General features: G+C 36.1%; 1 protein-coding gene across 4 annotated transcripts in view; it reads right to left on the bottom strand.

Moving 5' to 3' along the window:
* pdm3 (pou domain motif 3) overlaps positions 1-11,484 on the bottom strand; it is a 1,106,201-nt gene that overhangs the window by 591,629 nt on the left and 503,088 nt on the right. The window lies entirely within an intron of this gene.

Genomic DNA, 11,484 nt, shown 5'->3' with positions numbered 1-11,484 from the left:
ATAAGTAGCGTCAGTAAAATATCGGTATTTGTGTCTTTCTTGATGTTTTTCTTGCGAAGACTTCTTTGAATAGTCTAACATAGTATTTGTTCCTCGTTTCCTGGGCTTCCTCAGATAGTTTACCAATATCTATAATAGTGTCCTGTGACCTTCTGTCCGTGAGCCAAGAGTTTGTGAAGGTTGTAGGCGTATAATACTATTTGTGCAAGCATAACTATAATTCCCTTGTCTCCCCTGCATACATGTCAAGTGCCTGTTTATCAGTATTGCAAAACCGCAAGAAAAGGTTCCTAATATTATGTGCGTAGACGACTTATTAGATTTCCATCTATTCCCGTAATATATGTGAAAGTGGAAACCTCCCTGAAAAATATTCTTGCGGTATTTACATCGTTTTTATTTCGACTACTTTATTTTATCATGTCAACAAGTAGTCTCCTTTCCTGCCTGAATTTATCCTACCTTCAATGTTTCGCAATAAATAATACGGTGGATCTAAATTAACTGTTACAAGATTTTGTATTTCCCTTAATTCTTTATATTGATTAGAGGTCAACTGTAAATCAGTAATCAAAGCGAGATTCTTATTAGGTGACAATTGTTGGCCGTTCCTGCAAAATCAATTTTCACGTTTTTTCTCCAATTTGTCGCACTTGAAGTGATGCAAGTGAAAGCTCTCCTACAATATTGGCCGCATCACTTTTCCTAGAAGTTCTGAAACTCATATGGACAGCAGAAAGCTTTTCTTCTGGCGATCTCTCTTTAAAAAGTGGACTAATTTTTTTCCCCCCCGTTTTGATCTTTCGCTCAGTTCTCCGAAAAGTTAACGTGGACGTCCTCGAATGCTTGTACTGCTAGACTCAAATTGGAATTGTTTTGTAGTAAATGGCAAAGCATTATATATTTCATTCCCAGACTTTGCATCTTGGTTCAAACATAGCGCATTATACAGTACCTGGCCACATTATTATAATCACTCACATTTTTACTATACTTTACATATTACTTCCTCATTTGAACTCTGGTTTCCTTTCTTAAGCAGAATTCACATTACATATTTAATTTTTAAACAATATTAAGTAAAATTACAATTATAACAATGTTAATTCAAGAAATATTGATGAATAACCAACCACACCTCATTTTTACAGAAATTTCAGTATTTCGTACGACCTCCTTTGGCTTTAATTACAGCTTCAATTCTCTTTGGCATGCTTACATTACACTTCTGTATTATTTCCTGGATCCTCTCATTGTGATTCCAAACATTTATCAGCCTTTCAATAAGTCGAACTCTGGTAGTAATAAATGATTTTGTCATCTCTCTTTTTACGAGTGCCCAGATGTTCTCAATGGGATTCAAGTCCGGTGAGCTTCCTGGCCATGGCAAATGTGGAATGTTTTTGGAAGCCAGAAACGTTTTGACTTTCATAGCAGTGTGGCAAGGTGCACCATCTTGCATAAAAATACATTTCTTCCCATTTGGGAACCATTCGTTCAGCTGAGGGATAAGCCTGTTTTCCAATACCTGGATATATTGATCTTGTTTCATTGTTCCCTGAACAATGTAGAGTCGTCCCCTGAACAATGTAGAGTCGTCCTGAACCTTTGCTTGATATCACAGACCATATCATGACTGATACTGGGTCTTTAACTGCGTTAACCAGTCATGCAGGAGCAAAATTTAAAAATTTTAAAAATTAAATATGTAATGTGAATTCTGCATAAGAAAGGAAACCAGAGTTCAAATGAGGAAGTAATATGTAAAGTATAGTAAAAATGTGAGTAATTATAATAATGTGGCCAGGTACTGTATTTTAAGAAATTTTTTTCTCATTTATGCTGTATTTTTCCCACCGTAATCGAATTTTCTAGCATAGAAATTTAATTCATTTCTTTATTGACTGTAAAATGTTTTCAGAGTAATCTTTGTAAGGGTACTTCCTGTCTGATAATTGTGCACAACGTTGTTTGTGAAACTACCTCTCGTCACTGGAACTCTCTGCCGCCTGAAGTCAAGGGCTGCCGAACATTGAAATCTTTCAAATCCAAGTTAGAAAATTATCTTATGACGAGTTGCCAAACTAACTTACTATTATGACAAGTGTTGTATTGCATGTTTCCACGTATTCACATTTTTTTTATGTTCTAGTGATATTTAACTTATTTTATATTTTTATTTTCATATTTTCCGATAATGGTATGTAAATAAGGTGATAAGTTGAGCTATATATAATCATAATTTTCCTTACTGTGTGTACTTAAAAATATTATATTCATTGTATGCCTTGTACTGCACTATTTTTTTATTACTACTACTACTACTACTACTACTACTACTACTACTACTACTACTACTACTACTACTACTACTACTACTACTACTATTATTATTATTATTATTGTTATTATTATTATTATTATTAGTACAAATCTAGTATTTCAGGTGAAGCTCCCTGTAAAGCATATTTGAATAATTGTTCCGGGGCCGGGTATCGATCCCGGGACCTCTGGTTGAACGTACCAGCGCTCTGCCAACTGAGCTACCCTGGAACTCCACCCGACACCGTCACCGTATATATACGTCACTGTGTACGTTAACAGAAAACCACAATTCTAAGTCACACAGAGATTGTGTGCACTCGATGTGGGTCTCTGGCGTTTCGTCAGCCCACGCGAGTTGTGTGGATATAAAGGGAAAAGTTGAGACGGTGTCGCGTAGAGTTCCCGGATAGCTCAGTTGGCAGAGCGCTGGTACGTTGAACCAGAGGTCCCGGTATCGATACCCGGCCCCGGAACAATTTTTCCCTTGAAATTATTCAAATCTGCTTTACAGGGAGCTTCACCTGAAAGACTAGATTTGTATATATACGTTACTGTGTACGTTAACAGAAAACCACAATTCTAAGTCACACAGAGTTTGTGTGCACTCGATGTGGGTCTCTGGCGTTTCGTCAGCCCACGCGAGTTGTGTGGTTATAAAGGGAAAAGTTGAGACGGTGTCGGGTGGAGTTCCCGGGTAGCTCAGTTGGCAGAGCGCTGGTATGTTCAACCAGAGGTCCCGGGATCGATACCCGGCCCCGGAACAATTTTTCCCTTGAAATTATTATTATTATTATTATTTTTAATCGTCTTATTTTTTATACTTTGTATGTCTGATTTATTTTGACCTGCTGTTCTCATTTTATTATGCTTTTTTCTTTCTTTCTGTATGTTATATATTATGTCTGATTTCTACTTACTTGTTGTTTACATTTTATTATTATTATCTTATTCAGTTTTGTGTGTAAAATTGTACTGTACTTTGTAAATTTGTAGTGTTTTTTGTAAAGCAGTTTTACTCCTGGTTGAGTGTTAGAGAAGGCCGTATGGCTTTAACTCTACCAGGTTAAATAAATTATTATTATTATTATTATTATTATTATTATTATTATTATTATTATTATTATTAAACTGAAATTCTAAGTTATCGAAAAACCTCGATAGCCAGATTTTCGTAATAAAAGTTCGAAATTGCACTCTTCTTCATAAAATTCATATTGCCTTGCTTTTTTGTATTGATGTTAGTAACAGAAACGTTAGAAACATTCTGTGAATGTTATTACAGTAGACTGTCGACGAGGTCGCAAACAAGGTCGCATTAGAGATTGACGGGCGAACTGTGTTCTTGGCGACCAAATGTAATTTATACACCGCAGAGATTATAATCCAAATATTTTGTGAACAGACGTACAAACGTGCAGGTAAAACTGAGCGGTGTGAGTCGCTTGACACGAATAAATATCATCTGTAGTGGGAATGTCGATAATGCCAACACGCCCATAAAACACCGGCACCATACATCTGACTGCCGCAATTACAGCCTGGACTTCAGCAGGACAAGTGACTTCGCCAGTCAGGAAACTAGTATGAGCGATGGCAGGTTGTCAGCACGACGGCCAGACTGCCGGCTATGTGTGGCACGAGACAGGGTTCAAATCTCGGAAAATCAAAGATTATATGGGGGTTGGGCGAAGGGCTAACAAACCATCACCGTAAAAAAACACCTTGTTACGAAACCACAAAATAAGCCTCGGAATGGGACTGATTCTCTGGCACGACCACAGCAAAGAAATAAGGTTTTGAGATTTGGTACTTGGAATGTTACAAGTCTAGAAGCTTTTATCATCCAGTCTGCTGTCAAAAAATCTGAAAGTCAGAATTTATAAAACAGTTATATTACCGGTTGTTCTGTATGGTTGTGAAACTTGGACTCTCACTTTGAGAGAGGAACACAGGTTAAGGATGTTTGGGAATAAGGTGCTTAGGAAAATATTTGGGGCTAAGAGGGATGAAGTTACAGGAGAATGGAGAAAGTTACACAACACAGAACTGCACGCATTGTATTCTTCACCTGACATAATTAGGAACATTAAATGGAGACGTTTGAGATGGGCAGGGCATGTAGCACGTATGGGCGAATCCAGAAATGCATATAGAGTGTTAGTTGGGAGGCCGGAGAGAAAACGACCTTTAGGGAGGCCGAGACATAGATGGGAAGATAATATTAAAATGGATTTGAGGGAGGTGGGATATGATGGTAGAGACTGGATTGATCTTTCTCAGAATAGGGACCGATGGCGAGCTTATGCGAGGGCGGCAATAAACCTGCGGGTTCCTTAAAAGCCAGTAAGTAAGTAAGTACGTAAGTAAGTAAGTATATATTTCTTAAAAAAGGAATGTAGATTCGGGCAGACCTTAATCAAACTTTATAATTCAATAATAGTTTATATTTTCAGTCAAAACACCTATCTTACAAATTTAAAAATAAAAATTAATCATACTTACTTTTTATTAACTCCTTCAATGTTTTCCTTTTCTCCTCAAATATTAATTGTCAATATTACAGATATTATTCTGTAGGACATATTAATAAATCTACAACATTATTATTATATTTCATGTTGATTTGGAGGACATAGGCGGAAATCCGGTGACTTGCTGCGAAAAAACAGGAGGGAATTAAAGAAATGAAGAGTAATATGTATGAAAATTGGGATAAGAAATAAGATAACGGAATAAGTAAACAACAAAAACGAAAGGAAGAAATAATGTAAAAAATCGAGGGAATAATGATGAGATCAAGGATCAAATTATGGCATAGAAATGAAGGCATTTCTGTATATCACAACTGACTGAATTGTTTATCCTCTAAATTTAATTAACTTACTTGTTAGTATTATACATATAGCTCACCTGATGAATGATCGTTTGCGTTTGTAAATTTAATAATCTGATTGGCTATGTATTGTATATTCTTAGTAGAGCCATCGATGTAGTTCAGTCGGCAGACTCGCTGGGCTGCTGATCCGGAGCTGCGATCGGGCTTGGGTTGGATCCCCCTTTGGTCTCATTGAATGGTTTCTTCCGAGGTTTTCCCCAGCCGTGGGACTGAAGCCGGATGGTCTATGGCGAGTCCTCGGCATCACTTCATTTCCCCCTTTGATTTGATTACCTGGTTGGGTTTTTCCGAGGTTTTCCCCAAACTAAAGGCAAATGCCGGGTACCTAATCTTTAGGCGAATTCTCGGACCTCAACTCATCTCACTACATCTCGCCGAAATATTGTAATAAATTGCAGAAAATTGTAAAAATTGTAAAAAAATTACTAAATTGTAAAACTGTAAAAATTGTAATTCTAGTCTTGTAAAATTTTGACTTGTTCCACATCTTAAAGCTTCATTGCTCATATAAGATCTATGGAATAAAATAAATGAATGAATTAATGAATGAATGAATGAATAATGCAAATCTATACTAATAATAAATCTGTAGCCGAAATTTTTCTAGTAATTTTCGTTTTTCGAAAAATAATTGGTCCTAACATATATAATTAACCGCCCTGAAACCGAAAATCGTTTTTTTGACATTTTTGTTTGTATGTCTGTCTGTCTGTATGTTTGTTACCTTTTCACGCGATAATTGATGAACCGATTTATATGAAAATTGGAATATAAATTAAGTTCGTTGCAACTTAGAATTTAGACTATATGACATTCAAAATATTTTATTTAAAAGGGGGGGCGGTTATAAGGGGGCTTGAATTAAATAAATCGAAATATCTCCCTTATTCTTAATTTTCATGAAAAATATTACATAATAAAAGTTTCTTTAAAAATAATTTCCGATAAGTTGTATTCTATGCAAAATTTTGATAGGACCGATATTTAATCAGATAAATGAGTTTCAAAATTACAATAACAACGCCATTTAAGGTGGTGTAATGAAATAAAAAACAAATGACTTCGTCTATAAGGGGCCTTGGACAACAACAATCGAAAGTTATGAAAGATAGCCTACAGATAATGTTTCTGTGTTTGTATGAAGTAATATCGGAAGTTAAATTAACCGATTTATATAATTAATTACTAATTCACCATTGGAAAGTGTAGTTTCTCTAGATGGACATAATGCTATAATGTTATTACAGTAACTTCAGGGTGAATGGAGGACAGGTAAGATTAAAATATCTTCTTATGCACAGAAAACTTGATAGGCTATTCTGTACATTCGTTTCCTGTATTTCCTAAAATAATTTTTATGACCGAATGAGTGGTCTGTGGATCAAAATCATCGCATATTAATTATGCAACTACAATTTAAATTAAGTAACATAATAAACGATTTATCCTTCTATCAAACACAAATGTTCCCTGGATCAAACGTCCTATTTTAATTATGTAATTACTTTATATTTATTTCTAACGGGTGCAGCGGAGCGCACGGGTACGGCTAGTATATACAACAGATTTCGTGATATTCAGTTTATGGCATGGAGGTTTTCTGAAAAATTGGCAACTGTGACGTGACCAGTTCGAAAGACACAGTTGAATATTATGACATGAGGTAGAATAGACGCCCAAACTGGAAATTAGCGTTAGATATAATAACTATAAATCAATCTCACGGCACAAAAAAAATATATCCGATGTGTTTAGGCATTTTTGCAATATCAGTAAACTGTCTTGTGGAAAACTGTGCACCGACTCTCCACTCAACCTGTAGCACCGTGTGCAGGGCGACATAGTTGGTGCGCCATCAAATGGAGCGGAATCACGCAGTTATTCGGACCCCCGCAGGACCGCACAAACACACGAATACATTCTAAACATAATACAACACGTTCGAGACGAAAATGTTTGTCCGTTTGTATGCGGCGTGCCATAAATTCCAGCACCACGTAAACCAGTAATATCGCACCATTTTTACTTATCTCAAACATGCTCTGAACTACATTGACATTTCGCACTAAAGATGGCAGACTGTTTATTTCCAAGGGACAACAAATCATCTTACAGGAGATCTCTTAACGTAACTTCAGATATTATCTATACTAATAATAAATCTGTAGCCGAAATTTTTCTGGTAATTTTCGATTTTCCAAAAATAATTGGTCCTAACATATATAATTAATCACCCTGAAACCGAAAATAGCATTTTTGAAATGTTTGTTTGTATGTCTGTCTGTATGTTTGTTACTTTTTCACGCGATAATGGCTGAACCGATTTATATGAAAATTGGAATATAAATTAAGTTCGTTGTAACTTAGATTTTAGGCTATATGACACTCAAAATACTTTATTTAAAAGGGGGGTTATAAGGGGGCCTGAATTAAATAAATCGAAATATCTCGCTTATTATTAATTTTTGTGAAAAATATTACATAGCAAAAGTTTCTTTAAAAATGATTTCCGATAAGTTTTATTCTTTACAAAATTTTGATAGGACTGATATTTAATGAGATAAATGAGTTTGAAATTAAAATAACGCCATCTAAGACGGTGCAATGAATTAAGAACAAATGACTTCGTCTATAAGGGGCCTTGGACAACTACAATCGAAACAGGGGCCCTGGACATCAACAATCGAAAGCTATTAAACACAGCCTGCAGAGAATGTTTCTGTATGAAGTAATATCAGAAGCTAAATTAACCGATTTGTATAATTAATTATTTCACCATTGGAAAGTGTAGTTTCTCTGTATGGACATAATGCTATAATGTTATTACAGTAACGTCTGAGTAAATCGAGGACAGGTAAGATTAAAATAGCTTCTTATGCACAGAAAATTTGATAGGCTATTTTGTACATTCGTTTTCTGTATTTCTTAAAATAATATTTATGTACACTCATTTTAATCTCAGAGAATTAACGAACAACGAGAGTGTATTGATTTAGTATGCAGTAATAGTACGTTAGCTTAGCAATCCATTATTTTATAATTCAAATTTTAACTATGCTCAATTGAATCGTGTTAAAATACATAAAATATATATGCAATAAATGCAATGCAAAAAAAGGGTAATGAGCGAAGCAGATTATCTTGCGCTGTTGTAAAAGTTGTTCCCTGGATCAAACGTCCTATTTTAATTATGTAATTACTTTATATTTATTTCTAACAGGTGCAGCGGAGCGCACGGGTAGGGCTAGTAAGAAATAAAACATGAATGTAACGAAATTTATACTATAACAAGGAAGGTAAAACCTACGCTGTTCACATATGGCTGAATTAAACCTCAACGTCGTATTAAAAATAATAATAATAATAATAACAATAATAATAATAACAATAATAATAATAATAATAAAATTATAATAATAATAATAATAATAATAATCATCATCATCATCATCATCGCGGTGACGACCCTTTTAAAACGACCTTAGCCTCTCTTTCAACAGCCATCCATTCACTTCGGTTTATGGCCCTTGTTTTCCAATTCCTTATACCAATCTTTCGTAAGACTGTCTGTACATCATTCAGTCATTGTAACCTGGGTCTGCCGACTTTCCTCTTGCCATCTAGTTTACTATTTAACACCATTTTGGGCAAACGTGTGTCGTTCATTCTGAATAGATGGTCCAACCAGTCAATACATTAGCGTTAATATCTATAACTACATCATTATCATTATACAGATTGTATATTTAATGATTAGTTTTGGGGCCACATTCTTCAATTAGAGAATAGGTTTGCATACATTCCGATTTTTTGTTTTGTACGTACAGGTATTTTAAAACTGTAATAGTAATATGCGTTACAAGAGCGGTATGTTGAAGTTTTCATCGTCGAGGAAAAGTTTGAAAAAGCGAAACGTAGTTGAGATTTTTTAATTTCCGAGAATTGAAAGAAAACATACCGCTCGTGTATCGTACATTATTTTGTGTGAAGATCGTTTATTACATACTTGAAAGAGGAATTTCTAATTAGTTGCAATGAAATCTCTATCTTGGTTTCTGTTCAATGACGGCAAATTTGCAAAACAAAAATATCTATCTTCAACATTGCTGCTTTAAAATGTTTTCTGTGTTTACTATACTGCAGGAGGCCGTGATATACGTCTGTCTTTTTTCCCCAAGTCTATGATGAGTCTGGAATCTTGTTGATTTTTTCACGGCTTCCTTATTGTTACTTGCATCACGAATGCAGTAACTTTAGTGGAGTTGTAGAGTTTACTTAATTTTTGAAAATATTTAAAAACAATAATTAACAGTGCAATTTAGGTGAAATTGCAGTGATAAGTTTCCAATTTATAATTATTACTATGTTAAACGTCTCTAAAAATAATATGTTAAAAGCCTAAAGCAGTAAAATCAATATGTCACTTAAGCGGTAAGAAGAGGGAAATTGTTATGTGTGTTAGGTTGGGAATACTGAATGTGGAATTTTAGACTTTCCGCGGATTGGTTTTGTGCGGAAAACAAGCAAATACGCACGATCTCGCACAAAACTCTTTTCGTCACGTTACCGCAAGAAAGCCATCTTCCCTGTGATAAGGAGTATTTTCATATAACGAACCCATACCTTCACAAAATTTGCTGCAAACATGAGTTTGCAATGCCTTTCCTTAGATGGAATTTACCACTTTGTATTGAACGATTACCGCAGCGCCACGGTGGTAATGGTTTGAAGTACTAAAAATGAGTAAAATTATCATTCTTTTCGATATTACAAGGATTTATATTTTTCGAATGGGGTTTAGTACCGGTACGACAGTGGGGAGAGAGGGGGTCGCAAAAGAAAGTCTCGCCCAAAGTGGGCCGTGTCTTCAGAAAGTTTGGGAGCCACAAGTCTCGCCCAAAGTGGGCCGTGTCTTCAGAAAGTTTGGGAGCCACAAGTCTCGACCAAAGTGGGCCGTGTCTTCAGAAAGTTTGGGAGCCACAAGTCTCGCCCAAAGTGGGCCGTGTCTTCAGAAAGTTTGGGAGCCACAAGTCTCGCTCAAAGTGGGCCGTGTCTTCAGAAAGTTTGGGAGCCACAAGTCTCGCCCAAAGTGGGCCGTGTCTTCAGAAAGTTTGGGAGCCACAAGTCTCGCCCAAAGTGGGCCGTGTCTTCAGAAAGTTTGGGAGCCACAAGTCTCGCCCAAAGTGGGCCGTGTCTTCAGAAAGTTTGGGAGCCACAAGTCTCGCCCAAAGTGGGCCGTGTCTTCAGAAAGTTTGGGAGCTACAAGTCTCGCCCAAAGTGGGCCGTGTCTTCAGAAAGTTTGGGAGCCACAAGTCTCGCCCAAAGTGGGCCGTGTCTTCAGAAAGTTTGGGAGCCACAAGTCTCGCCCAAAGTGGGCCGTGTCTTCAGAAAGTTTGGGAGCCACAAGTCTCGCCCAAAGTGGGCCGTGTCTTCAGAAAGTTTGGGAGCCACAAGTCTCGCCCAAAGTGGGCCGTGTCTTCAGAAAGTTTGGGAGCCACAAGTCTCGCCCAAAGTGGGCCGTGTCTTCAGAAAGTTTGGGAGCCACTAATATAGAGGAACGTAATAAAATGAATAAAAATAAGATTTCGTGAAAGAGTGAAAAACAACTGGCAATGATCTCTGTTTGTGGAGATTTTATAAACATATAGCTGTAACACCATATCCTGTTATGATACGTATTTATATTATACTCCATTATTTGACGTAAAATAAACACCTCTTTGACGTGGGTTTTCTTTCTGTGTTTGCTAATTTTAGTTCTCATTTAAACGTCTGTCACAGTGAACCTGTTTTAAAACTTCAATTAGCTTAAATACTACTAGGTTCAAAAAGTTCCCGGAATTTTACTACCATTTTTCGTATTAATATATAACAAGGGATATTATACATTTGTTTTGTTGGTAACATTCATGATGTCATTTCCTTAAAGTTTGTTGATAATGGCAATTATTGGTTTTGAGTTGTAGGCAATTGTTTATCATAGTGTTTCGTTTGTTCGTCGCATTTTGTAATTATGTCCACAGAGCAAAGTACAAACATCAAGTTCTGTGTTTTGCTGGGGACATGATCAGTATGGCTGATGAAGATGGTGATTTCTTAAACAAAATGAAACTGGTGCTACTTGTACGACCCAGTCCCTAAACGACAGTCATCTGAGTGGAAATCGAAAACATCTCCTCGGAAGCAAAAATTTCCTAGGGACACTTCCAAAGGCAAAGTTATTTTAAATGTTATGTTTTATTTAACGACGCTCGCAACTGCAG

The sequence above is a fragment of the Periplaneta americana genome, chromosome 13 (assembly GCF_040183065.1).
Source record: "Periplaneta americana isolate PAMFEO1 chromosome 13, P.americana_PAMFEO1_priV1, whole genome shotgun sequence".
NCBI classification, from domain to species: domain Eukaryota; kingdom Metazoa; phylum Arthropoda; class Insecta; order Blattodea; family Blattidae; genus Periplaneta; species Periplaneta americana.
This window is presented reverse-complemented; position numbering and strand designations above follow the sequence as displayed.